At 51.4% G+C, this 24,611-nt stretch overlaps 1 protein-coding gene across 7 annotated transcripts in view; it reads right to left on the bottom strand.

Moving 5' to 3' along the window:
* Positions 1-24,611, bottom strand: part of LOC309647105 (uncharacterized protein) — a 408,982-nt gene that overhangs the window by 257,931 nt on the left and 126,440 nt on the right. For all 7 annotated transcript variants that reach the window (XM_082434106.1, XM_082434108.1, XM_082434107.1 and 4 more), the window contains exon 4: positions 1,050-1,186. The gene's annotated coding sequence lies outside the window, so the exon portion shown is untranslated. The remainder of the gene's footprint in view (positions 1-1,049; positions 1,187-24,611) is intronic.

Here is a 24,611-nt window from a genome sequence, read left to right as displayed (position 1 = left end):
TTTCAATTATTCATTCATTTGTTCTTTCAGTGTCCACAATGGGAGGCCCAACGCTGGGGTGTAAGAGTCCTTGCTCTAAACAAGCTCACCAGTGACTGGGGGGATGAGTCGGGGGACGGGCAGGGGAGGGCAGGAGAAGTCACATGGCACATAAAGGCATGCCTCCAACTGCCGGCTACAGCCCAGTGTGGGGAGCAATCAACTCCGCTCAGGTCGAGGGGGCTGTGCACGACCGAAGGTGACTCACAAGCCGTTTCGCAGGCAGACTTGGTGGCAGGTGAAAGGCAGAGAGGACAGCAGAGCAAGGACTTGGAAATAGCCTGCTGCATGGCAGGACCTCTAAATGGTGTAATTAATGCACTGAAGACAAACAAACAAAAACCCTCTTCTGTTTTGGAGCATTTCCTCCTCCATGACAGGCAGAATGGTAAACTCTTTATCTCCACCATCTCATTCAGCACCCATAACATCCTCCTGGGGCACTAATAGGACCCCAATTTTACAAATGAGGAAACTGAGGCTTGGGGAGGCTGAGGCAAGTAGCAAAACCAGGAAAACGGGTTTGCCTAAAGCCGTCAGTTTTAACCTCTTACCCGTTACCCCAAGCAGCCTGAGACTTGGAAGCTGGCGCACGCAGTGCAAGCAGGCGGGGAGAGGGGAAGAGATCACTTCTGGATGCCCCCGAAGGTCTGCTGACCTGATCACATAATCCCACCAGACTTATCCATCCTCTCCCCAGGGTGGGCTCCACACATCTCAGCAGGATGGCTGGACCATCCTCACCTTCTGCCAGGGGGGAAAGTGTGGTATATCCACCTAGGAGATGGTGGACTCCTTCCTCAGCTGGGGACAGAGGGATTGCCCCCTGGCCCAAGGTCCAGGCGCTGAGAACCAGGTCCTGTGTATCAGGGTTATGGAAAGCCAGCTTCCCAAGCACAGGAAGCTGGGCCGAGCAGTCAAAAACCACACCCCAAGCTGTGTTGCGAGAGATCACCAATTCCAATAGCCATCTTTGGTTCCATAAGGCTCAAGAGGAGAAAATCCCTTACCTTGATTCTTCACATCCCATGATATTCCAGCTTTAGTTCAGGGAAGAACAGTTTTCAAGTCCCTCTGGAGTACTGAATGGATACGTATTTTTTTTTTTTCAAATTAAAGGCACCTAAATCCCAGGTGGAACAGGATGCTAGAAATATACAAGAAAAGGGAATTATTAGTGTCAGTGCTCACATGAATGAATTTGGTAATGAGAGATTTCATTCATTTAAAAAATAAGAAGTGCATATTTACTATATGCTAAATGAAAAGCATCTGAAGAGCAGGCATTTATTGAGTAGCTATTATGCGCCAAGCACTGTGTTGGACATTTGAACACATGAAGCCACTTGACCCTATGAGATCGGTCTTGGCAGCTGCATATTTCAGAAGTCACGTAAGCAGCCAGGCCACAGAGGGTCAGTTGTTCCTGACTCCCAAGCCCCCCCTCCATCAATCATGGTCCCCTTCCTTCCCCACTAAAGCTTTTTCATTCATCTGATTCCAGGAATTCTGGGTAGAGGGGAAGGAGAAACATACCCAACAACTTAATTCTGAGAATGGCCAGTCCCTGGAAGCCCAACCCATTCTACGGACGGTGGGGAGGACGTGAATCACGGAAGCTGCATCAGATTAACTTGGTTGTAAGCTTTATCTGCCCTCAACACTGTCATGTAGTAACATGGGATCAGTGGACATCATGCGTTACTCAGGGAACCAAAAACGTAGCCTCGCCAGAGATTCTTATCCTAACTGCTAATGGAGATGGCTTACATGAAGAGGCCAAAAGGGTGGAGTGGTGTGGGGAATGGGACCCAGGGGCCGCCCCTGGTTTACCAGCTCTGGGAGGACCTCCTAAAATCCCAGGAAGCAGGGCTGAACGCTCAGCTGGGTGGGCACAGACACGGACCCTCTCCTCTCCTTCAAGGGGCGGGGCGGCACCCACAGAAAGCCACACTGTTACATTTACAACGGGGTGATCCTTTCCCCTTCCAGACCTCCCTCCTGCCCACCCCTACTCCCCGCAAAAACTCCCAGCCTCGTGGCAGCCAGATCATCAAGGAGAAGAGGCTCGGTGAGCACAGACTCGGGAGATAGAAGGCTGACAAGTTCTGAAGGGGAATTTGCCCTCAAGTCTGGGACAGCCGGAGCAGCACACAGGCTGCTCTCTCAGCGGAGAGGGAGGAGGCCGGGCAGTTTGGATTCCCCGCCGTCAGTTCCCTCTCTCTCCTCCAGGAAAAAAAACTTGGCCCCGGTTTGCCTCTCCGAAGCCTCTGGTTGTCACGTTCCTCCCTTGGATGTGTTAGCATCACGGACCGACCTACAAGAGCTCCGCAAGCCCCAGAGAGTTCCTGTCTGCTCCCATCAAGCGCTGGTTTAATCCATCCGAATCCCAGTTCCCAGCAGGAGAGGGCAAATCCCCCCTCCCTCAGAGAAGCCCCCTTGACTAGCCATGCGCTGAGAAAGATGCCATCCTCAGCACATCCACGCTCCCTCTGCGGGCAGCCTCCCACGCTTCTCAGACATTTTGACCAGGAAAGCACTTTTTGCCTCATTGTCGAAATGCATTCGCTTCATTACCCAAAAAAGGCAGCAGCCCAGCTTCCTGGTTGACTGTAGGCTCTTGTCAGAGTGCCTGGCTTGGCATCCCAGCTCTGAGACTGAAAAGGTCCTTTGAGGAGCCTGAACGAGCGGCTTCAGCTCTCTGAGCCTCAGTTTATCATCTTAAAGGTTTGCTCTTAGTGTGAGGTGAGAACCTCTGCAGAGCTTAGCTCTTGGCCTGGCGCGTTAGGAACACTTACAAACGTCAGCTGCCATTAATACCGCACTTAAGCACGTGCCCGGGCCCTAACTTCTTCGTCTCCTCCCAATCGGGGCGGGGGGGGGGTGGGGAAACAAGGTCTCCCCTCTTCCTGTCTCACCACCATGACTCGTTCAGTGCGGGGCCTCAGTACACGGGGCTAAGGGCACAAGTGAAGCCAACGCAAACAGCACTAAAAGCTGAGGTCTGCGTCACAGCTACTCAGCTCCAGGCCTGGCTGTGGCTCTCACGTCTCAGTTTATTCATCTGTGAAATGGAATGGATTATGACACTTACCCCATCTCCCAGATGTGCTGCCAGGATGAAGTGAGATAGTGCACGCAAAAGGGGCTCTGTAAACTACAAGTACTAGGGAAATGTAATTAATCATATCAACAGTGCCACTTAGGTGCACACTCGGTATGGGACACTTTGCTAAGGAATATCCTCCCGGACCTCCGTGAGCACCTACCAGGACCCCAGGAGGTCAGGTCACAGGTATGACCATCATCTCCCCTTTACAGATGTGGAAACTAAAGCTCGGGCTAAGGAGGCTGCCTGACTGGTGTCGGCAAATCCGTGGCTGAATTGTTGGTGTGCGGACTCACCCCTACCCCTCCTCCTTGTAAGGAGCCTGCAGGAACCAGGACATCGGCTCCTACAGAAAAAGAACCTCTCTCCAAGGCAGCCAGATTGATTAATGTTTTTAATTAATGTTTTAAACCATATGCACGGAGCAATGTTCCATGGAAATTAGGGAACTAAAATTTCTAACTTTCTCCCAGGAGTCGGCCCAGCCAGAGAGAGGCGCGCTGCCAGAGCATGGGGGGAGGGCGGCCTGGGCTGGCCAGGGTGGCCGGAGTGGGAAGGTCACAGAGTGGGAAGGTCACAGCCCTGCCTAAACACACGGAGCCTGACAGGCAGTGCGGTCACGTAGAGAGACGAGCCAGGGAAAGAGGAGAGTGGCCTGGCACAGGGTGACGGGATGCGCACGGCCGCTCCTCCCAGGAATCTGGCAACCCCAGCAGAAGAGGAAGCAGGGCGGCAGGAGGAGGGCCAGCAGGTAGCATGTGCCCACGGCCTGGGCCTGAAGGGTGAAGGGGCTGCTGCTCCTAGACCTTCCTGCCTGACACGCTGTCCAAAGGATAGACTTTCACCTGCTCTGTGGCTCACGGAGATACTCTACACTTGAACCTGAACCAAGGGGGCCATGGGCTTTCACAGGGGTGCTGACAATACTTCCCTGATGTCGCCCGGGACGGAGGGAGATCACTGTTGGGGCCCAGCGCTGTGCTCTGATGAACGGGGAGCCTGAGTGCCCATGACGGGCAGACCCGTGACCCCCAAGGTCCCAAGGAAGTGAGAGGCGGATGGGGGCCCAGACACCAGCCCCTTGGCCGGGATCTTCCTTGCTCTGCCTATAGCATTTCAAGCGTGTCACAGTTCCAGAGCGTCTACTCCTTTCTACCACCTGAAAAAAGGGGCTGTACCATCTTCCTTTCTCCAACGAGAAGGTAAGGGGCACAGAGTGTGACATACAGCACCGGTGATTAATCACCAGCTCTGCTGTGAGCAAGGCCACCGTGTCACCGGGCAGCTGGCCCGGACGCCACATGGATGCTGCCTGGGCAGCAGGGCCACCTGGGCACACTGATGGCAGCCGGGACCAGCCACCCCATACAGGGCCCTGGGATGCTTGGCAGGAGAGAGTGAGCCAGCCATGAAATAAGCGACCGCACGGGGACTCCTGACCTGGAAATCATCAAAATGCCATCCGTTCACAGCAAACAGACCATAGTGGTGGGCTGCAGTGCCTACAGGAGCAGAGGACAAGACGGCTTCCCCCAGGAAGCCCCTGAGAGCAGGCTCTGGCCTTGGGATGTGTTTGTTCCCCCTGGAGAAGGCCCTGGAAAAGGACATAAACACAGGTACTCCTGTGCCTCTCCTGGAGGGGGAAAAGCTGGTGAAGGCCCCAGCCTGGCTTGCACGCTTGCCCCGCATTCTATGAGATCCAGAAGGCCAGAACGCAGAGGCAACCTGTACAGACTCAGAACACAGGCTGTCTGGGTGAGAGCTAGTTCCCACCAGTCAGCACCTGTGCACCCTGGGCAGTCTACTTAACCTCTCTGATCATCATCTGTAAATCAGGGCTGGTGAGAGCAGCTACCTTCCGAGACTGGGGTGGGGACCACAGCAATGTACGTAGAAAGTATAACGCGACGTGTGGCTCAGGGTAAATGCTTAACACTTTTGTTATTCTCAGTGTCTAATTGCTGTCATTATTCCTCTTGCCTGGCAGGCAGACTGACAGTCCTGGATTTGAATCCCACCTCTGCCACTTCCTGGGAATGTGACCAGGGACCAGTCACTTGACCTCCCTATGCCTCAGTTTCCTCATCTACAAAATATGGACCAGCCACATGGCACCACCAAGGATTACAGGGGCACACGTAGCAAAGCAAGGGGTACAGTATGAGCTTTCAAGAATGAAGGCCCTTGGGCTTCCCTGGTGGCGCAGTGGTTGAGAATCCGCCTGCCAATGCAGGGGACACGGGTTCGAGCCCTGGTCTGGGAAGATCCCATGTGCTGAGGAGCAACTAGGCCCGTGAGCCACAACTACTAAGCCTGCGCGTCTGGAGCCTGTGCTCCGCAACAAGAGAGGCCGCGACAGTGAGAGGCCCGCACACCACGATGAAGAGTGGCCCCCGCTCGCCGCAAGTAGAGAAAGCCCTCGCACAGAAACGAAGACCCAACACAGCCATAAATAAATAAATAAATAAATAAAAATTTAAAAAAAGAATGAAGGCCCCGACCCCAACTGAGGGGCATCCTACAAAGCGACTGGCCTGGACTCTTCCAAAATGTCAAGGTCAAGAACAGCCGAGGAACTGCTCTAGGGTAAAAGGAGGCAAAAGAGACATAGCCACTAAACACAGTGCTGACCTGGAATCAGAAAGAAACAGTCCAAAAGGACATTATTGGGGCAACTGATGAAACTGTGCGTGGCCTGTGGATTAGATAATACAATTGTAGCAATGCTAAATTTCCAGGATTTGATCATTACACTGTGGTTATGTAAGAGAATGTCCTTGTTCTTAGGAAACACACGCAGAACGTTTAGGGATAAAAGGGCAATGTCTGCAATTTACCCTGAAATGGTTCAGAAGAAAAATTGTGTGTGTGTGTGCGCGCGCGCGCGCGTGTGTGTGTGTGTGTGCGTGCCGGGGGCAGGGTGCAGAGAGAGTTAACAATCAGTGAATCTGGGTGTATGGTAGTTCTCGTATCATCGTTGTAATTTTTTCTGCCGGTCTGAAATCATTCCCAAGTAAAAGATGCCCAAGAGCCGGCGGTAGGGGGGGTGCGCAGGAGGGTGGTAACAGGCCTAAAGGTCTAGTACAGACCATCTATGCAGGCCCAAACCATAAGCCTTTCCCACCAAAACCCAGTCACCTGATGTATACATGTTATGATTTATTGTGTAGGATACTACAAAGGATAAAACTGAAGTTGAATTTGAACTACCACCCCTCCTGCCAAGAAAAAGAAAGACAGATGATGGCTACTTCTAGTCCCACGTCCCAGGGCCAGGCTTGGAGGGCCCACATCCTTGCCATCCAGCGGGGGGCGGGGGGCACCCTGGAGGAAGGCAGAGGCAGCATGGACCACTGCAGCCAAGGCTGGCTTTCGCTACATGCCAGGCAGTGTTACGAGAGCTGTCTGCATCTTGAGTCATTTGATTCCCCCAGGAACCCTTCAGGCAGATTCTACTGTTATTCCGCTTCCACACTGCAGGAAACTGAGGCTGGAGACAGCCTCCTGCCCGGGGTTTAATCTGGAGCACGAGTGAGCTGGGATTTGCGCACAAGCTGCATCCACAGGATTTCCACAGGCAGCAGGGAGGCAGGCACTCCAGGCCAAGGAGCAGCCAGCACCAAGCCCAGCCCTGCCCCTGAAGCCGAGGCCCCAGGCCCCGTAATGCTGAGGTTCCAATGCAGCTACAGGGGGCTGAGATCCAGGCTCCCTGTCCTGTGTTCTCCCCTCACGGCCACCCTAGCACTCTACACATTTGATGCTCGACACCTGTTTTGAAATGCGGTCACAGAAACACAGCTTCCTGTTCAAGGAGTTTCAGCAACGCAAGGATGATCTCTGGGAGACCTGACACACTGGGGACATCAGTGTCATCAGCGAGGAGAAAAATGGGTCTGGGGACAAAAAGGGTAGGGGTCTTCACTGAAAACTCTTTTATCCCTTCTGTGGCTTGTCTTGTGAATGACTTACCTCTTCAAAAATGTTTGTTCACTTATTTTTTTAATACGAAGTTAGGAAAGGAAATCAACCCAGTTCCTGTGTAAGCCTGCTCTGAGTATGAGCCATTCCGTGCTGTACAATGCCGCGTCGCTGTACACAGCTGTCACTCACTACACATCCTCCTATTTTCAGGGGTGGAGGGACCAGAACGATTAAAGACCCAGAAGGAGCAGCACGACACTTGAGGGTGCTAAGATCTGGTGGCCAAGAGACCAGCCCGTAGGTCCCTGGAACTCCAGAGCTGCTGCGAAAGCAAGGTGGGAACACCACCTAAAGTAGTCCTCTCCCAGTTCTCCAACTCCAGTGCCAGGAACTGGGCAGTGCTCTCAGCCCTACCACCCCCCAGGAGGCGGGTGGAGACTCTTGGGATGGCCATTTTACAGCTCAAGAAACAAAGGCACAGGATAGGTGGGAACAGTGCCCAAGTCCTCCGCGGGGGAGAGGCTGGTGGGGAGTGCAGAAGTCTAGCTCCGGAAACAGTTCCTAAACCCTACCCTTCCCCCAGGACGGAGAGTGAGGACCCACCTCTGTCCCCTGAAGAAAGGATCTAGAGTCAAGAGATTCCCGGGTTCCCCGCCAAGCTCCCCCCAAAAGCTGAAAGCATGGGGGAGACAGCATTTGACAGCACTACCCTGTTGTCAACGGAAGAAGATAATATCTGTGAAAATGCTTTGTAAACTGTAAAGTGCCAGGCAAATCCTCCCATCGAAACAGAGGGTGCACTGGTAGCCGGGGGAGGAAGAGGCTTCTGGGGGGTCAGCCTTACCAGGCAGCTTCTCCTGAAGCATGGCAGCACTTCACCTCCTGACCTTCTACCCCAAACTCTCTTTTTCATACCTGCACTTACATTCAACTTTCTCTCACGAACACCCTCCCACCGCCCCTCCCACCCCAGGGGTGTCAGATCATTAAATCAACCCCAAGGTAAATAGTTTTCGATTCTCCAACCCCAAAAACCTCCCTTCCTGCCACTGCACTTGGGTCTTGTCACCCAGAACATCAAAGCTAGCACTTTCGGTAAAAGCCTCTCAGATCACTTGGGTGACGTGCGAAGATAAAAACAACCTGCCACATGCCAGGCTGTGGAGCACACCTTGGTGCCCAGTGGGGAGGGGAGTGGGCTGGGAAGAAACGGCGAACTGTACTGGCTAACACTTTGCAGGGAGCCCGATGCCCTGCCCCCTCTCCAAGTCCAAGTCTGCTGGGTGACCTTGTAAATCCCTTCCCCACTTGGGGCCTCTTGCCAAGGAAGGGGTTGGATGGCACAATCTCTAGGTCGCTTTCAGATCTAAAATTCACTGATTCCATCTCACCCTCCTTGCTCAGAGTCTCTACTTCCTGAACTGTAATGACAGTTGATTTACATACAGGAAAATAAAAGCAACTACGAGGTCGCTCATACACTGGGCTGTAGTTTTTGGTGACTCACAAAGGAAAAAATACATGTTTCCACTCAGCTCAGAAGAGTGGTCCCTCCACTCTCCAATTACTCAAAAGTCACTAGGCCAATGGAAGCCCGGGGGAAGTTCCAGGCTACCGGGAGTTCAAACGTCAGTGGACGCAAGCTCAGCAGGGAATTTCCCATGGCAGACAGGTGCAGCAACAGGTGGGCTGGATGGAGAGTCCCCTCCCTCCCTGAGAAAAACAGCCCTTACCCATTCACCCTCCATCTCGATAAGTCATCTCCTATGGAGCCAAGGAAACACCGGGTCCAACACTGGGCCAGGGCCCACCTTCCAGGAAGTCACACCCCAGAATGAATGTCCCCTCTTCCAGGAAGCCAGTGTTGAACCACCACCCTCCCCAAACCCCGTAGCCTATAAACTCCATAAGCGCAGCAATGGTGCCTGGCATATAATAGACGCTAAAAAAAATCATTGCTAAAATAGTAAATACTTGCTGGATGACTTAATCATGCTGTTTCCATAAAGCTTAAGTAATTCCATCCCCCAAAATACTGGGTGCCTGTTGTGTGCTGGGTACTGGGGATAGAATGGTGAACAAAGCAGACATCGATCCATCCAGCCATCATCCAAAGCAATTGCCGAACGTGCTGGCAGAAGATGACCCTCAGCTGTTGGCCTTCTTTGGAGACTGTCTTGGCTGAAGACACTGCCTTGCTCAAGGTGGCACACCCTCCCAAGGGAGCCTTCAAACAATGACTAATCAATCCTCATCTCAATTCTGGGCAATTCTGAAAGGCCATTCTAGCGCCAGGGCTCCCAGGGGGTTGGCTGGGGTCTTGGATAGCCATTGTCACAGCTCAGCTTCTCACCCTGCTCCTTCTTGATTTCTTCCCCCTCAGTTTCACAGCTGTTGATTCCAAAGGCACCCCACAATAAACATCCCACTTACTAACCTCAATCTCAGCATCTGCTTCCCAGGAAACCCAACCTACAACAAGAAGGTTCTCATGATTGATGATCAGGCCCTGTGCCACCAGGATGAAGGTTTTAGGGCCAGGACGAGTGAACAGACCACCCCTAGTTGGGACAGCTGCCTTATTGACAAGGAGGCCGAGGCTGGGCTCAAGGCTATGATCAATGAAGGAGAGCTGTGAATTAGCAAACACCTGTAGTTGTTTTAACGTGTGATGAGTCCCAGGTCCTTAAGGAAGAGGTGCATATTCTTCATCTGTGTTCTCCCGGCACCCAGTACAGGAAAGGAGCCCTGTTGAATGATTCAGTGATGACTGGATGGACCAATGGATATATAAACAGACATACTTGGTTGAACAAGAAAGTCACACCTAAAGCAGCTAGACAACAAATGAAAAATAATGATTCTGTATAGGTTAAATTATGTCATCCATGTAAGCATTTATCGTGGTGCTCAAGAAATATTCACAATGAAGATGACAAGTAAGCCACTCACAGAGAACTCCCTAGAGAAGGTGACCTGCAATCAGCAGCTTGAAAGAAGTGAGAGAATGGAGGAAGGCATATGAAACAAGAGAAACGAGGCATTAGCACTGGTCAGCTGAGTTCTGACTGCTCGTCAGATACCCGGTATGTAACCACTCTCATCGTGGGGCTGCCGTGACAGCCCAGGACGTAAGATAGGGAATGCCTTCCATAACCATTACATCCATCACCATGTATGTGGGCTGTGATGTTCCCATTACCAGGGGAAGCAACGTTGATGGAAGGTCCTGAACACAGTACTGCAGTTTGGAGACTTAATTCTACAGGGACAGGAAGCCATCGAGGCTGTGAAACAGAGGCGCTAGTGACAGCTGGGAACCTAAGCTTCAGAACTGGTGCAAGATTTCTTAAATCATCCATCCCTTAGGTTTTGGACAGTTGCTTGGGATGCCTAGGCTGCCGTGTTCCCGAAGCAGATGGGGACTTGGGAGGGGCCTAGAGCCTCCATTCTGAGACAGCAGCCTCAGGGGCAGAATCAACACTGGAGAGCCCCAGACGCCAGCCTCAGTCCCCCTAAGAAATGTACAGACCCTGGGGGCCATCCTCACCCTGGCACCCACCCAACCCACTGACAGTCCTCATTTCTGAGGGTGATGCCCAGGGAAACAGATAGAAGTGCCAAGGGAAAGGGGAATAAATAGGAGCCTGGTATTTGTGCAAACAAGAGTAAGTTATGAGGACAATGGGAAAGGGATAAAGTTTACTTGGGAAAATTATGAAATGAGTGACGTCACGGAGGCTATTTGTTAAGCAGGACAGTGTATTCTAGAAAACACAGAGGACTTTGGCCTATTACTCTTCCCTGAGCTGGGAGCATCTAAAAGGCTAAACGCTGGGGCCATCACAGGTGGTAGGCAGAGGAGACCCACCTCCAGGGCCAGCGGGATGCTGAGTGTCAGGCTGAAGGTACAGATGTCAAGGGGCAGTAAAGCTCAGAGTTCAGGCAGACAGGCTTTGCTGCCGAGCGATCTGGGCTGGAACTGAGGCTCCAACACTTCCTTCCTGCACGACCCCGGCTAGGAAGAACCCACCTCCCAGAGCCTCTGCGATACAAACCTACCGGAGTGCCCACGGGGACCGAACAGCACCTGTGCAAGGCACCAGAACGCTCAAAAGTGATGCTGCCGTTACTTAATCATCGGTCACAGGCCTGCGTAAGAACCATCTGTGCCACCCTTTCCAACTGCACTCCACAAATCCCTTGGGCTTCAAGAGCCTCCTGTGAGGCCCCTCCTGGGGGCTCAATGGCGTTGAGGAGGGGGCAGCATGGGGACCATATCCCCATTTTGACTCCAACAGCCCTGCTTTAATAGTTATCTACATAAGGCCTGCACACAGACTTCAGCTGGGCCAAAGGGGTTTGAGGGCTTTAAGACAGCGTGAAAGCTTCGAACATTCATCCTCTTACTTTACCAAAGAAAGAAAATGAAGCTTCAAGAATCAAGGGGCAGACTTCCCTGGTGGCACAGTGGTTAAGAATCCGCCTGCCAATGCAGGGGACACGGGTTCGAGCCCTGGTCGGGGAAGATCCCACATGCCGCGGAGCAACTAAGCCCGTGCGCCACAACTACTGAGGCTGTGCTCTAGAGCCCGCAAGCCACAACTACTGAGCCCACGTGCCACAAGCACTGAAGCCCGTGCGCCTAGAGCCCGTGCTCCGCGACAAGAGAAGCCACCGCAATGAGAAGCCCGCGCACCGCAACGAAGAGTAGCCCCCACTCTCCGCAACTAGAGAAAGCCCGCGCGCAGCAGCGAAGACCCAACGCGGCCAAAAATACAATAAATAAATAAATAAATTTATTTTTAAAAAAAAAGAACCAAGGGGCTCATCTAAACTCACACAGCATGTCAGCGGTAGGGAAGGGAAGGTGCAGCTGGAGACCCTGAATCTCCCCAACAGTTAGTTCAAAGGCTGGGGGTGTTGGATGTGTCCTCTGAGGTCTGCTGCTTGGGGGTATGAGACTCCCACTCTGTGGGCATGGGGGTGGTGACCCCCAATGCCTTGGCACCCCAAGTGCAAGTCCACAAGTCCCGACCCTCAAAGCCTGGTTCAAAGAGCAAAAGGAACAACAAGTGGAGAATCCGATCCCAGGCAGAGGAAAAGCAACCCCTCCACTTCCCAAAAGAGGGACAGTGTTCCTCAGATCACTCCCCAGAGCTGGGCTCAGGGTCTAGACCCAGGGGCCTGGTAAGAACCGCCCCGGGAGCCATTGAGGCAGAAATGGGACTCAGTCCACAAATGTCAGGGATGAGAGAGGCAAGAAACTAAAAAGAAGAAACCAGTCCCTTCCTTGTCAAGAAATCACAGCTCCCAGACACTCAGACGGGTCTGGTCTGAAGTCACCCATGGGTTTCTATCTGCCCACATCATGGGGCCAGCCAAGCAGTCATGCAGCTTCTCCAAAGGCAGGGAGGACAGCAGAAGAGCAAGACTTCTCACAAGTGGAAATGCTCTCCCGTGACCCCAGGTCAACTGTCAACCCAAGAAGCAGCACAAAGGAAGGAAACCCTGGCATCGAAGAACGGATCAATCCTACAGAAATCACTCATAACGGCCACACGTCTCCAGCCTCCTCAGTGCTGGGCGCTGGTGGGCTTTCCACGTGATCACCAATCCTGAAACACAGCTATAGTGTCCCCAAGTGACAGATGGGTGAAATGAGGCTCACAGAGCTTCCTCAACACACAGCCAGATTTGAACACGTACTGTGTGGAGTGTCCTGTGTTTGTAGCCAGATCTACCTAATAAAGCCCTCTCCCGAGTCCCTCACCCTTTTTTTCCCCACACTCTTGTTTTAAGAACATTAGGTCTGTACGACCTTGTTTTATTCAACAAGAAAAACACAGGTTGTCCAGCATGGGAGGGATGCAAGCCACAGGGACACGACCCTCAGAAACACTGTGGAGGGGATAAAACCTTGGAGGTTTCCTGTCACTCTAAGATTCTCCAAGTCTAAACTGAAATTCCAACTCCCATCCAATTATTCCCCCTGAGTTGAACGTAGGCACTCCTACAACCCCAAAAACATAAGCTTTGCTCTTCCTTAGGGACAGCAAGCCTCTTTAAAATCCATCCTGGCATCTCCCAAGTGGCCTCAGCCATCCTGGGGAGGAAGGTTCCAGCTGGAGAGCCAGACGAGGACTCCAGGCACCCGACGACAGACCGGGAGCGCTAAACAGGGCTCGGGGGAGCCTCCCAGCCCCACAGGATGTGGCAAGGTGAAGAAGTAAGAGAAGAGTCAGAGAAAGCAATCTAGAAACACAAACAGCACCACAAATAAAGCGACTTAACAGGAAACAGTGGGACTTTTCTTCACTTCTTTTTTAAAGCTAGGAAGCCCAAAAATAGTTGAAAGCCATGTCGCAGAGCTTTCCGAAGACAAATCCTGCCTTGTTCAGTAAACAAATCTAGGGGGACAAATACGAAGTCTGAAGTCATGAAGACTACAAGGGCAAGTTCAGATCACGCACAGAACTCCACGGTGCACGTGAGGAGCAGGAGGTTTCAATCCCAGCCCCCAAGCCCAGGAGCCCGTGTGCCAATCAGCAGTTCACACAAAGGCTCAATTTTGAAGCTCACTCATTTTAAGTAAAGGCCGCGTAGCAACTGGCTCAACTTGAAGGCGTCCACATGGAAAGCCACGAATTTGGCTGAAGAAGCAGCCAACATCAGCATTCCCCAAGACAGTTGGTAAACAAGCAGATGAAAAAAAAAAAAAAAAACAATTGGCCTCATTAGGGATAAAAAAAGTATGAACGTTAACAAGAGACTGTTCTGCATCAACTGAATTATAATTTTTTTAAGCTGATGATACCTGGCATTGATGAAGTTGTGGTGAAATGGGCATGTCCACATGTTGATGGGACTAACGTCAAAAACCTTATTTGAGAGTAACTTGGCAATATGGGTCGAGAGTCATAAAACTGTGCCTTTTTACTCAATAATCCTTCTGCTGAGAATCTGTCCAAAGGATTTTCCAAGAACAGAAGAGTTGTATGCACAAAGCTGTGCAAAGCACCCTTAAGTATCAATATTACAGCAAACTACTAGGAACCTTCCTTTTTAACAACAGAGAACCGGTTTAGAAGATGATATATCGACTTGATGAACTTCTTTAAAAATGGTCATTAGTCAGGTGCTTGAACAAAATGGAAAAATGCTTAGGATATAATGTCAGATTACAGAATATTCCCTACACCTATGCCTGTATCAAATCCTAAGTTAATGTGTGGACAGACATATCAGATATCTGAAAGCAATCTGATTGGTCAAGGGGAGGGTGGTTAGTGATTTCATTTTCTCATCCATTTCTGTTCTTGGGAATCACAGTGCTGTTTGTGCAATAAATGACAACAATGTCGATGATAATGATGATGATGATGAAGATTTGTATTGGTAAAACTTCAATAATGTATGGGAAAGGAGTGAGTGGAACTCTGGTGCACTAGAAACAGCACTCAGGGTATGAGAAACGATCAAACCCAGAGGCATTTGAGGATAAACGCAAAGAAATGCAATCTCTAAGCAGAGCATGGAAAATGTAGACACCAATGGGGCCACATATCAGCAACGTCAGCCTTCCAGGCCCCAGAGAGCATCCGGCAGTATCTGATCATCTCAGCTTTCTGAGAGTCAGTCTTGCTCTTCCCCGCCATGCCCACAGCTCTCAAACAGGAATAGAAACCCCTGGATCTGTGTATATGTAAATGTCCGTCTTCCTAAAACACAAAACCCTGATCATTTAAATACTGAACTTCCTCAGCTAGGTGTTTCTCAAAAAGGCAACTCAGATCAGTTTCTACACGTGGTGCTCGAGGTCACTTGGAACTTTCGTTTTCTGTAGGGTAGGATCCAGATGGGAGTTCCAGAGCCACAGCGATCTCAGTGAACCGCTGTCCGCACTCACAGTCCGGGCAGGGGCGGTCAAGCTAGCGGTCAGCACTCTGAAGTCAGAGGTGGACAGCCCAACTCCAACCCTACCAGCCCTGTGCCTTTGGATATGTATTTCACCCTTGTGACCTCAGGTCTTCGCATCCATAAAATGGGGATTTTTCCAGAACTTTCCTCAGAGGGGCACGGTGAGGATTGAGAGAAATACACACACTCAGCACAGTTCCTGGCAGCCAGCTGGAGGCACTCACTCGCTCCTGGCTCTCACTGTTACTCTCATTCCGGAGTCCCCTCGTCTGATAGATCCGTCTGAGGTCTTCACAGACCACGTGTGCCTAGGTGGCAAGGGAGGGCACACCTGTAAGTGACCAAATGCAGTTCAACCCTGGCTGACATTCGGATCACGTGGTTGCTTCAAAACGCCCAGACGTCCCGGTCCCTCCCAGCACAATTATCAATATATCCGATTCGCTGTGGGTGGGGCACTGGCACAGCTGTTTTGTGACGCTGAATCCACCGTGCCACTGGCCTGGGGCACATCTAACTCAGGCGAGAGCAACCAGTGATTGCTCCTGCAAACCCCCAAGCCCGAGAGAGCGCGAGGCAGGAGCCTTTCTTCATCTCTTTAGGGCGTGGCTCAGCAGCTCCTTTTGGAACCATCAAGCACTCTCTGAGTGACAGGCAGATGGTAAGGAGTTGCCCGGCTCTCTGCCCTCCTGCTCGGCCTGGTGATTTCCTGCAAGGCAGTGGAGTGGACCAGCTGAGCGCCTGCCCGGCAGAGGCCACTGGGAAGCACCTGCCCAGCGCGGGCAGTGACACTGATGGGCCGGCAGTGAACACAAGTCCCCGGGCGGTCCCTGCCCAACCTCAGCCTCCTTCCCATCATCTGAGAACTCCCTGTGCGTCCCTGGCGCAGTGGCAGCAGACAGGCCTCCGGGAGCGGCACTGATTTCAGAGGGGGTGAGCCCAGCATCTCTGGAGGAGGCGGGTGTAAAGTGCAGGAGGACCACACCTCTGAGCCTGAGCCCCCGCTGACCCTCATCTGTGAAATGGGCATAGCCCTCCCCGCAGGGGGGCTGGGAGAGTGCCCTGGGCCAGGCTCTCAACCAATGTGGCAGGCGCTGCGGTTGGCGTGAAATGCCACTGAAGGGAGATATGGGGGTCACTCTTCCTGCGCGAAACTCCACCCTCCTCCCCGCAGCGCGCAGGTTTCCAGCCTTGTTGCCTCCACCTCGGCCCCAGAGGTGAAGCGACAGCTGCTGAGGAATCTGCAGGGCTGCCGGGGACCAGGGTGCCCTCCCTCCCCGGGGAACGGAGCAGCACCACGGCGCTCAGCCTGGCTTTGCCTGAGAGGAGAGGGGCTTGCTGGGCCCTCCGCAATACTCTGGCCTGCCTAGAGGTCTCGCTGCAAGACTGTTCAAAGGCCAGGACGCTGCTCTTCCATCTCCATTCCTAAAGAACCCTCAACAGACTCTGCCTGGGCTTCAATCCAAGAGCCCCTGTTTGTATCACACTGACAGGTGGCTAAGAACCTTCCATGACTTAGCCACAGGAACACCTGGAACCCTCTCAGTAGGCTTTTGGGGTTGATGCTACTCTTATCCCCATTTTACAGATGAGGAAGGTGAGGCATGAGAGGGCAGCTACGTTGCCCAAGGTCATGCGACAGAGCCGGATCTTGGAGCCTCGGGGGTTCCAGAGGCCAGGCTCTCCCGTGCGACACTACGGTGCCCTGGTTCCAGGGCTGCTCCTCCTTCGATTCCTCCCTTCGGTCACCTACATTATCGGACCCTTGCTCTATGCCAGCCCAGGGCGGGGGGTGGGGGGGAGGGGGAGGGGGCAGAGACTCTCCATGGGTAAAGACACAATCCATCCTCTCAAGAGCTCACCTAATCCAGATATTCCTAAAGCCCTCAGACACAACCCCAGACAGATCGAGAACTCGTGAAAACCTCTCTAAGCTGTGAGGAGCGGGGCCACCTCCCGCAGGGGCTGAGCACAGGGTGGGGGCCATGGGGATGGGCTTCAGGGGGCAGCCTGGGAGGCCGGGCAGACCTGGGCGTGAATGCCATCTGCTCGCAGACGTGCTGTGAGCCGGGCTCGCCCCTGTCTGGTCCTCCTCTGCAGAGCAGGGATGATAAAAGGACCCCCTCCCAGAGCGGCTCTGAGGAGTAAATGAGAAAGCGTCTGCAGAGCGCTCACAGTAAGCCAGGGGGCACGTCTGCACAACCAGATGCCAATCCGAGGACTAGAGCCACAGGTGGTCCGACTCAGAGGGCTGCTGGGCTTCAGGGTGGTGTGGGGAGCCCTCGAGAGGTCCCAGAAGGTATCTGGGAGGGGTCTGCCCCTGAGATGGATGGGTAGGTTTTAGGTACGTCAGAGAAGCCCCCAAGCCGAGGAGAAAGGCATGAATCAGGATAAGGAGGTAGGAGAGCCAGAGGATGGGGCTACCACCTGGTTGAAGCAAACTATAGGCTGGAGACTTGAATGACTAGGATAGGGAAGAACAGCTTTCAGCGGATTTCACAACAGACCCCATGACAGTATAACTGCCCAGTGATAATGAATGACTGAATGAGGGAGTGCCAAGTCATATCAGCAGAGGCAAATAAGGAAGGTGCACTTATAAACTTACAACTGCAGGCCCTAAATAGAGTCTGGGAAAGCCCTTGCCTGGGACAGAATGGGATTCCCTTCTGTGTTAGGCTCCTAGGTAACAAATGACCACAAACCAGGTGGCTTAAAACAACAAAAAATCAATTCTTTCACAGTTCCGGAGGATGGAAGTCCAAAATCAAGCTGTCAGCAGGGCCATGCTTTCTCAGAAGGCTCTAGAGAAGCATCCTTGCTGGTCTCTTCCTAGCTTCTGGTTTGCTGGCAATCCTTGGTGTTCCTTGGCTGGTAGATACAGAGTCCAATCTGCCTCCATCCTCACATGGCCTTTGTCCGTGTGTGTGTGTGTCCCCTTTCTCTTATAAAAACACCATGCACTGGACTCAGGGCTCACCCTACTCCAATATGACCTCACATTAACTCGATGGCATTGGCAAAGACCCTACTTCCAAACAAGGTCACACTCACAGGTACTGAGGGTTAGGATGTGAAAATACCTTTACAGGGTACACATTCCACCCACTATACCTCCTTCACCACAACCTCCCAGATATGCTCCCCTGGTCAGCTTTCACCTAAACCAGCGTCTGGGTAAGCTGTCACCTCCCAGCATCTTCAGTTAACAGGGACACATTACAGTCCCTAACACAGAATCCCTGACGGAGCAAGGACACACAGCACATCTGTAAGACCAGAGAGGCTGCACGTGCCAGCCTGGTCCTCATCTCTGGAAGTCTGAGCTGCTGCATTCACAACAACAAACAAACCTTTCTGAAGAGAGAAGTCATTCATAAGACAAAGCACAGAAGAGATAAAAGAGTTTTCAATGAAGACCCTACCACTGTGTCCCCAGACCCATTTTTCTCCTCCTAATGGTATTTTTTGAAAGGGGGCCACCCCACCCCACAACGGGCCCCGAGCTCTGCACTCAAGGGGCACCCAGATGCAGTGTGTCTGGACAACAGAGGTCCCCAGATCTGCACCTGTTAGAAGGGACAGTTGAACACAGAGCCTGTTCGCTAAGAGAACAGGTGGGCAGGTATCGCTGAAAAAGGTGTGTATGCACTCCTGGGTGTCTGCAGGAGCCTCCGCCCGGTTTCTGAAAGATCCCGGACTTCTCCCCAGCCGCCATTTGGAAAACTCCGTGGAATCCGTTTGTCCAATCAGCCAGGTAGGCCCTCCACAGATATTTGTCAAGCCCCACTCTCCTGCTCTCGTGTGTGTGAGTGCTGGCCGGGCGCAGACGTGAACAGAGAAGGACAGCACGGAAAGTGACGAGGCATTCCAAGGTCAAGGGATGCCAGGCCTGCAAAGCCCAGAGTGGCCTCGCGAGGAAGCTCCCAGGCATATCCACAGGCATCAATAAATGTTAGTTGTAGCAAAGAGAGCAGGCAGACTTATTTTTTTCTTTTTTGGCCACGCCACAGGGCATGTGGGATCTTAGTTCCCTGACCGGGGATCGAACCCGCGCCCCCTGCAGTGGAAGCGCAGAGTCCTAACCACTGGACCGCCAGGGACGTCCAAAACGAGACTTTTCTAGTCCATAAATGAGGCCCCCACGTGCTCACAGATTTCCCAACGACCCTGCTGTGTGACCCTGAGCGAGTTTCAGAAGCCCCGTGCGTGAGCTCCTCTCCTCACCCAGATGTATGAACCTGAGATTGAAAGGAGTCGTGCAGCACATGGCACTTTTCCTCTTTGTCTTTATGGAAGGTGTAGCAGCGACCAGGGAAGCTGCCCCTTCCTTGGGAGATGTCTCCAGGTGGGCAGGGAAAACACAGTGTGAACCCTCCCTGACGTGGCCTCGTTCTTAGCAGGGCCACAGAGCATGCTTGGACCCAGCCGGACCAAGCCGCATGTTGGGCTGGGCAGCGCCACGTGCAGACCCTGTGGTTCGATCCGGAACACACACCTTGTGGTGAACATCCCACCTTCTCAGGGCGGCGCCCACCCTAGCCTCTGCCATTTATCTTCCTTTCCACCAATAGTGTATTTCGAGCCTACTTTGTGCCCCAGATTGGGGCCTGGGGGATGGGGGGAGAGGGGAGGAGACAGAGACCCAGGCTTCATGGACTAATCCCAGGGTCCTCCCCTCCCTTGACCCCTCCTCCTAGCCCCCTGGGAGTGGACCTCCCTGCCTCCTGATTCATTGCCCAGTTCATTCCTGATCTCCCACTGGAGGCCTCAGGTCCGGTTTTCCATGGGAGGAAAGGCCCTGCCCTCCTTCTGACCTCTCCCTTTGTCACGGTGGGTGGATGCCCATCTCTGTAAAAAGCACACAACCTACAATCAGCCCGGGGTGATGTCCCAGGAGCCTCCAGAAACAAACACTCATTACCCGAGGAGCTGTCAGGAGTCCCACCTTCCAATTAGCCTGCCAAAGCAGGCATCAGCGGCCTACCGGGGGGTCCCCTTTGGGGGGTGAGGGGGCCTGGGGTTCGGGCTGGCTCAGCCAGCCAGCATACCTGCCGTGGCTCAGGGACCTGTGATGGAGGCAAAGGAGTCCCAGGGAGAGAAAGGAGGACGAGACTCTGATGTCCCCACCAGCAGGGTTTACCTGCTGTGAACCTAAAAGAGACAAGGTCAAACTCAACAGACAAGGGGTTTCCATGAAAGTCCTTCCTACACCCTGCTATGCAGCCACGAGCCAAGGAATGGCTGTAGCCACCAGAAGCCAGAAGAGGCAAAGAAATGTTCTCCCCTAGAGACACTGGAGGGTGCACGACCTTGCCAACACCTAGATTTCAGAATTCTGGCCTCCAGAACTGTAAGAGAATACATGCCCATGGTTTTAAACCATCTAGTTTATAGTCATTTGTTTTGGCAGCCACAGAAAACTAATATGGGACCCTCGCCTCCAGCATAGGAAGGAAGCCCGTGCCAACTCAGGATGGAGGTGTGAAGCCCAATGGGGTTGAGAACCTCCATCCTGAGAACCTCCATCGTCTGACTCTGGACCCATCGGTGCCTTCGGTTGTTGGCAGCTGTACCTGCGAGCTGAGAATGGGGCAGGAAAAGGCACGACCACTTTTGAATGAATGAACTGCCACCCTCCACTCTGACATGAAGGAGCAGGCCCACCGTGGGGGACAAGGCCCCCCCGAGTCTGGAAGGATAACCGGAGAAAAAGTCTCCTGACAGATGCTGCTATCCCCAGACCCGGCGCGGGCGCACCTTTCTCCGCCCCCTTCTGCCACCCTGACTGCTGTCCTGTAGCCCTGCTGGTCCCACCGCGCTGTCCCTTACACCTGTGGCTCTCCTTCCCCAACTCTGGCTGGGTTTTCCCCTCCACTGGCCGTGAACTCCTTGACGCTGGGGACACATCCACTCTCCACTGGCCCCCAGCCCTCGACGAGAGTTACTGGAAAGAGACTCCGAAGATGTTTTTAACCTAACTGCTCACTCCACATGTGTGCAAACTGAGGGTCAGAGAAGTGGAGTGAACAGGCAGGACTGGGCCAGACCCAAGACACCCAGACCCAAGGCCTTGCTGCCTCTGCTTCCAGCCAACCAGACTTCTTGCTCGATCAGCTTCCTCCCCAACAGATGGTTCCCTGAAGTGCCCCAAGTGCCTAAAAAGGTCTGGCACACGGTAGGGGCATGGTATGTATCCGCTGAACGAACATTTGTTACATGAACCCAGAACTGGGGAGAAGCAGGGAGGGGGTATGAAAAATTGGTCTTAATATTGTAAATGCTGCTCAAAAACAGGGACAGACTTCTGAGTGGAAAAATAACGACTATCGAAGGGTACTACTTCCCTCTGGGCTCATAGTTCTGGGAACTTCTGGGAACTTCTCTGCCACGTTTTCCTCTGAGAAGGCAGGAAAGGCTGAGAGGAGCAGGACTGAACGCTGTCCAATAACAACTGTGATACAAATCACTGCATTCATTCACTCACCAAGAATTTACCAAGTCTTACTAGGTCCCAAGACCGAGAGAGACACGAGGGGCCCGGAGACGGCAAACCCCTCGCTGCCGGCACAGAACACACAGTTGAAAGGAAGAGCAGACAGTTACCAGGACTTTTCTGGTGGCGCAGTGGTTAAGAATCCACCTGCCAATGCAGGGGACACGGATTCGAGCCCTGGTCTGGGAAGATCCAGAGGTGACTTGAAAGACACCTCCATGAGGAAGATAGACCTTCCGGGCCAGGTGAGACCCCGATTCTGAAAGAGACGGAGAGGAGCAGTGAGCTGGGTCAGACCTGGATCCCACAGGTCAAAGGTCCACGCTCTCCCCTGACCACCCCAATGGAGATCTGACACCAGTCACCCAGCTGTAAGTCTCAGCCTGTTCCTCGGTAAAAGCAGGACACTAAAATGGAGAAGAACTCCCATAAGACAGAAAAAAAAAAAAAACCAAAAACCCAAGCCTGGAATTTAGGAGATCCAGGTCCAAGTCCCTAAGAGGGCCTTTGATCCTCAGCCCTCTTATCTACAAAGTAAGGTCAGAGAAGAACTGGATGATCTTCAATGATGCAGCAGCAGTTAAAAAAAAAAAAAAAAAAAAATCAGTGAGTTAATTACGCCCATCTCAAGGCGCTGGCTTAAGGATGAAGAAGGAAAACAAGGGTTAAAAATCCATCAAACTGGATACTATACATAGAGAATCCTAAAGATGCTACCAGAAAACTACTAGAGCTCATCAATGAATTTGGTAAAGTAGCAGGATACAAAATTAATGCACAGAAATCTCTAGCATTCCTATACACTAATGATGAAAAATCTGAAAGTGAAATTAAGAAAACACTCCCATTTACCACTGCAACAAAAAGAATAAAATATCTAGGAATAAACCTACCTAAGGAGACAAAAGACCTGTATGCAGAAAATTATAAGACACTGATGAAAGAAATTAAAGATGATACAAATAGATGGAGAGATATACCATGTTACTGGATTGGAAGAATCAACATTGTGAAAATGACTATACTACCCAAAGCAATCTACAGATTCAATGCAATCCCTATCAAACTACCACTGGCATTTTTCACAGAACTGGAACAAAAAACTTACAATTTGTATGGAAACACAAAAGACCCCGAATAGCCAAAGCAATCTTGAGAAAGAAAAACGGAGCTGGAGGAATCAGGCTCCCTGACTTCAGACTATACTACAAAGCTATAGTAATCAAGACAGTATGGTACTGTCACAAAAGCAGAAATATAGATCAATGGAACAGGATAGAAAGCCCGGAGATAAACCCACGCACATATGGTCACCTTATCTTTGATGAAGGAGGCAAGAATATACAGTGGAGAAAAGACAGCCTCTTCAATAAGTGACGCTGGGAAAACTGGACAGGTACATGTAAAAGTATGAAATTAGAACATTCCCTAACACCATACACAAAAATAAACTCAAAATGGATTAAAGACCTAAATGGAAGGCCAGACACTATCAAACTCTTAGAGGAAAACATAGGCAGAACACTCTATGACATAAATCACAGCAAGATCCTTTTTGACCCACCTCCTAGAGAAATGGAAATAAAAACAAAAATAAACAAATGGGACCTAATGAAACTTAAAAGCTTTTGCACAGCAAAGGAAACCATAAATAAGACGAAAAGACAGCCCTCAGAATGGGAGAAAATATTTGAAAATGAAGCAACTGACAAGGGATTAATCTCCAAAATTTACAAGCAGCTCATGCAGCTCAATAGCAAAAAAACAAACAACCCAATCCAAAAATGGGCAGAAGACCTAAATAGACATTTCTCCAAAGAAGATATACAGATTGCCAACAGACACACGAAAGAATGCTCAACATCATTAATCATTAGAGAAATGCAAATCAAAACTACAATGAGATATCATCTCACACCGGTCAGAATGGCCATCATCAAAAAATCTAGAAACAATAAATGCTGGAGAGGGTGTGGAGAAAAGGCAATCCTCTTGCACTGTTGGTGGGAATGTAAATTGATACAGCCACTATGGAGAACAGTATGGACATTCCTTAAAAAACTAAAAATAGAACTACCATACGACCCAGCAATCCCAGTATTGCGCATATACCCTGAGAAAACCATAATTCAAGAAGAGTCATGTACCACAATGTTCATTGCAGCTCTATTGACAAGAGCCAGGACATGGAAGCAACCGAAGTGTCCAGCAACAGATGAATGGATAAAGAAGGTGTGGCACATATATACAATGGAATATTACTCAGCCATAAAAAGAAATGAAATTGAGTTATTTGTAGTGAGGTGGATGGACCTAGAGTCTGTCATACGGAGTGAAGTAAGTCAGAAAGAGAAAAACAAATACCGTATGCTAACACATATATATGGAATCTAAAAAAAAAAAAAAAAATGGTCCTGAAGAACCTAGGGGCAAGACGGGAATAAAGACACAGGCCTACTACAGAATGGACTTGAGGATATGGGGAGGGAGAAGGGTAAGCTGGGACAAAGTGAGAGAGTGGCATGGAGATATATATATTACCAAATGTAAAATAGATAGCTAGTGGGAAGCAGCCGCATAGCACAGGGAGATCAGCTCGGTGCTTTGTGACCACCTAGAGGGGGGGGAGAGGGAGGGTGGGAGGGAGGGAGACGCAAGAGGGAAGAGATATGGGGACATATGTATATGTATAACTGATTCACTTTGTTATAAAGCAGAAACTAACACACCATTGTAAAGCAATTATACTCCAATAAAGATGTTTAAAAAAATAATAAATAAAATAAAAAGAAAAAAAACACAAAACAAACAAAAAAATCCATCAAACTGGAAAGCAGTGCAAGCGAGGGTAATGTGACAAACTCCTAAAGGCATGGCAGGCGCTGTGCTCAGAGTTCTACGTTCACTGTGTCCTCTGGCCACAGCACAAACCTGTTAAGACACAGAGGTGCTATGATTATACCCATTTCACAGACCAGAACGTGGGTTATACTGTCAGCTACCACTGAAGCCAGGAGTCAGGCCCAGGCAGGGGGACCCCGGAGCTCCCACCACTCCCTCCTACGAGGACTAGACGGTGAGGCTAAAGAGAAACACCACAGGACAAGGGAAAGAGGCGTCGTGTTC

Source organism: Balaenoptera physalus (assembly GCF_965194825.1).
Source record: "Balaenoptera physalus genome assembly, chromosome: 17".
NCBI lineage: Eukaryota > Metazoa > Chordata > Mammalia > Artiodactyla > Balaenopteridae > Balaenoptera > Balaenoptera physalus.
Note: the sequence above shows the minus strand (reverse complement) of the source record. Positions and strands in the feature narration are given on the sequence as shown.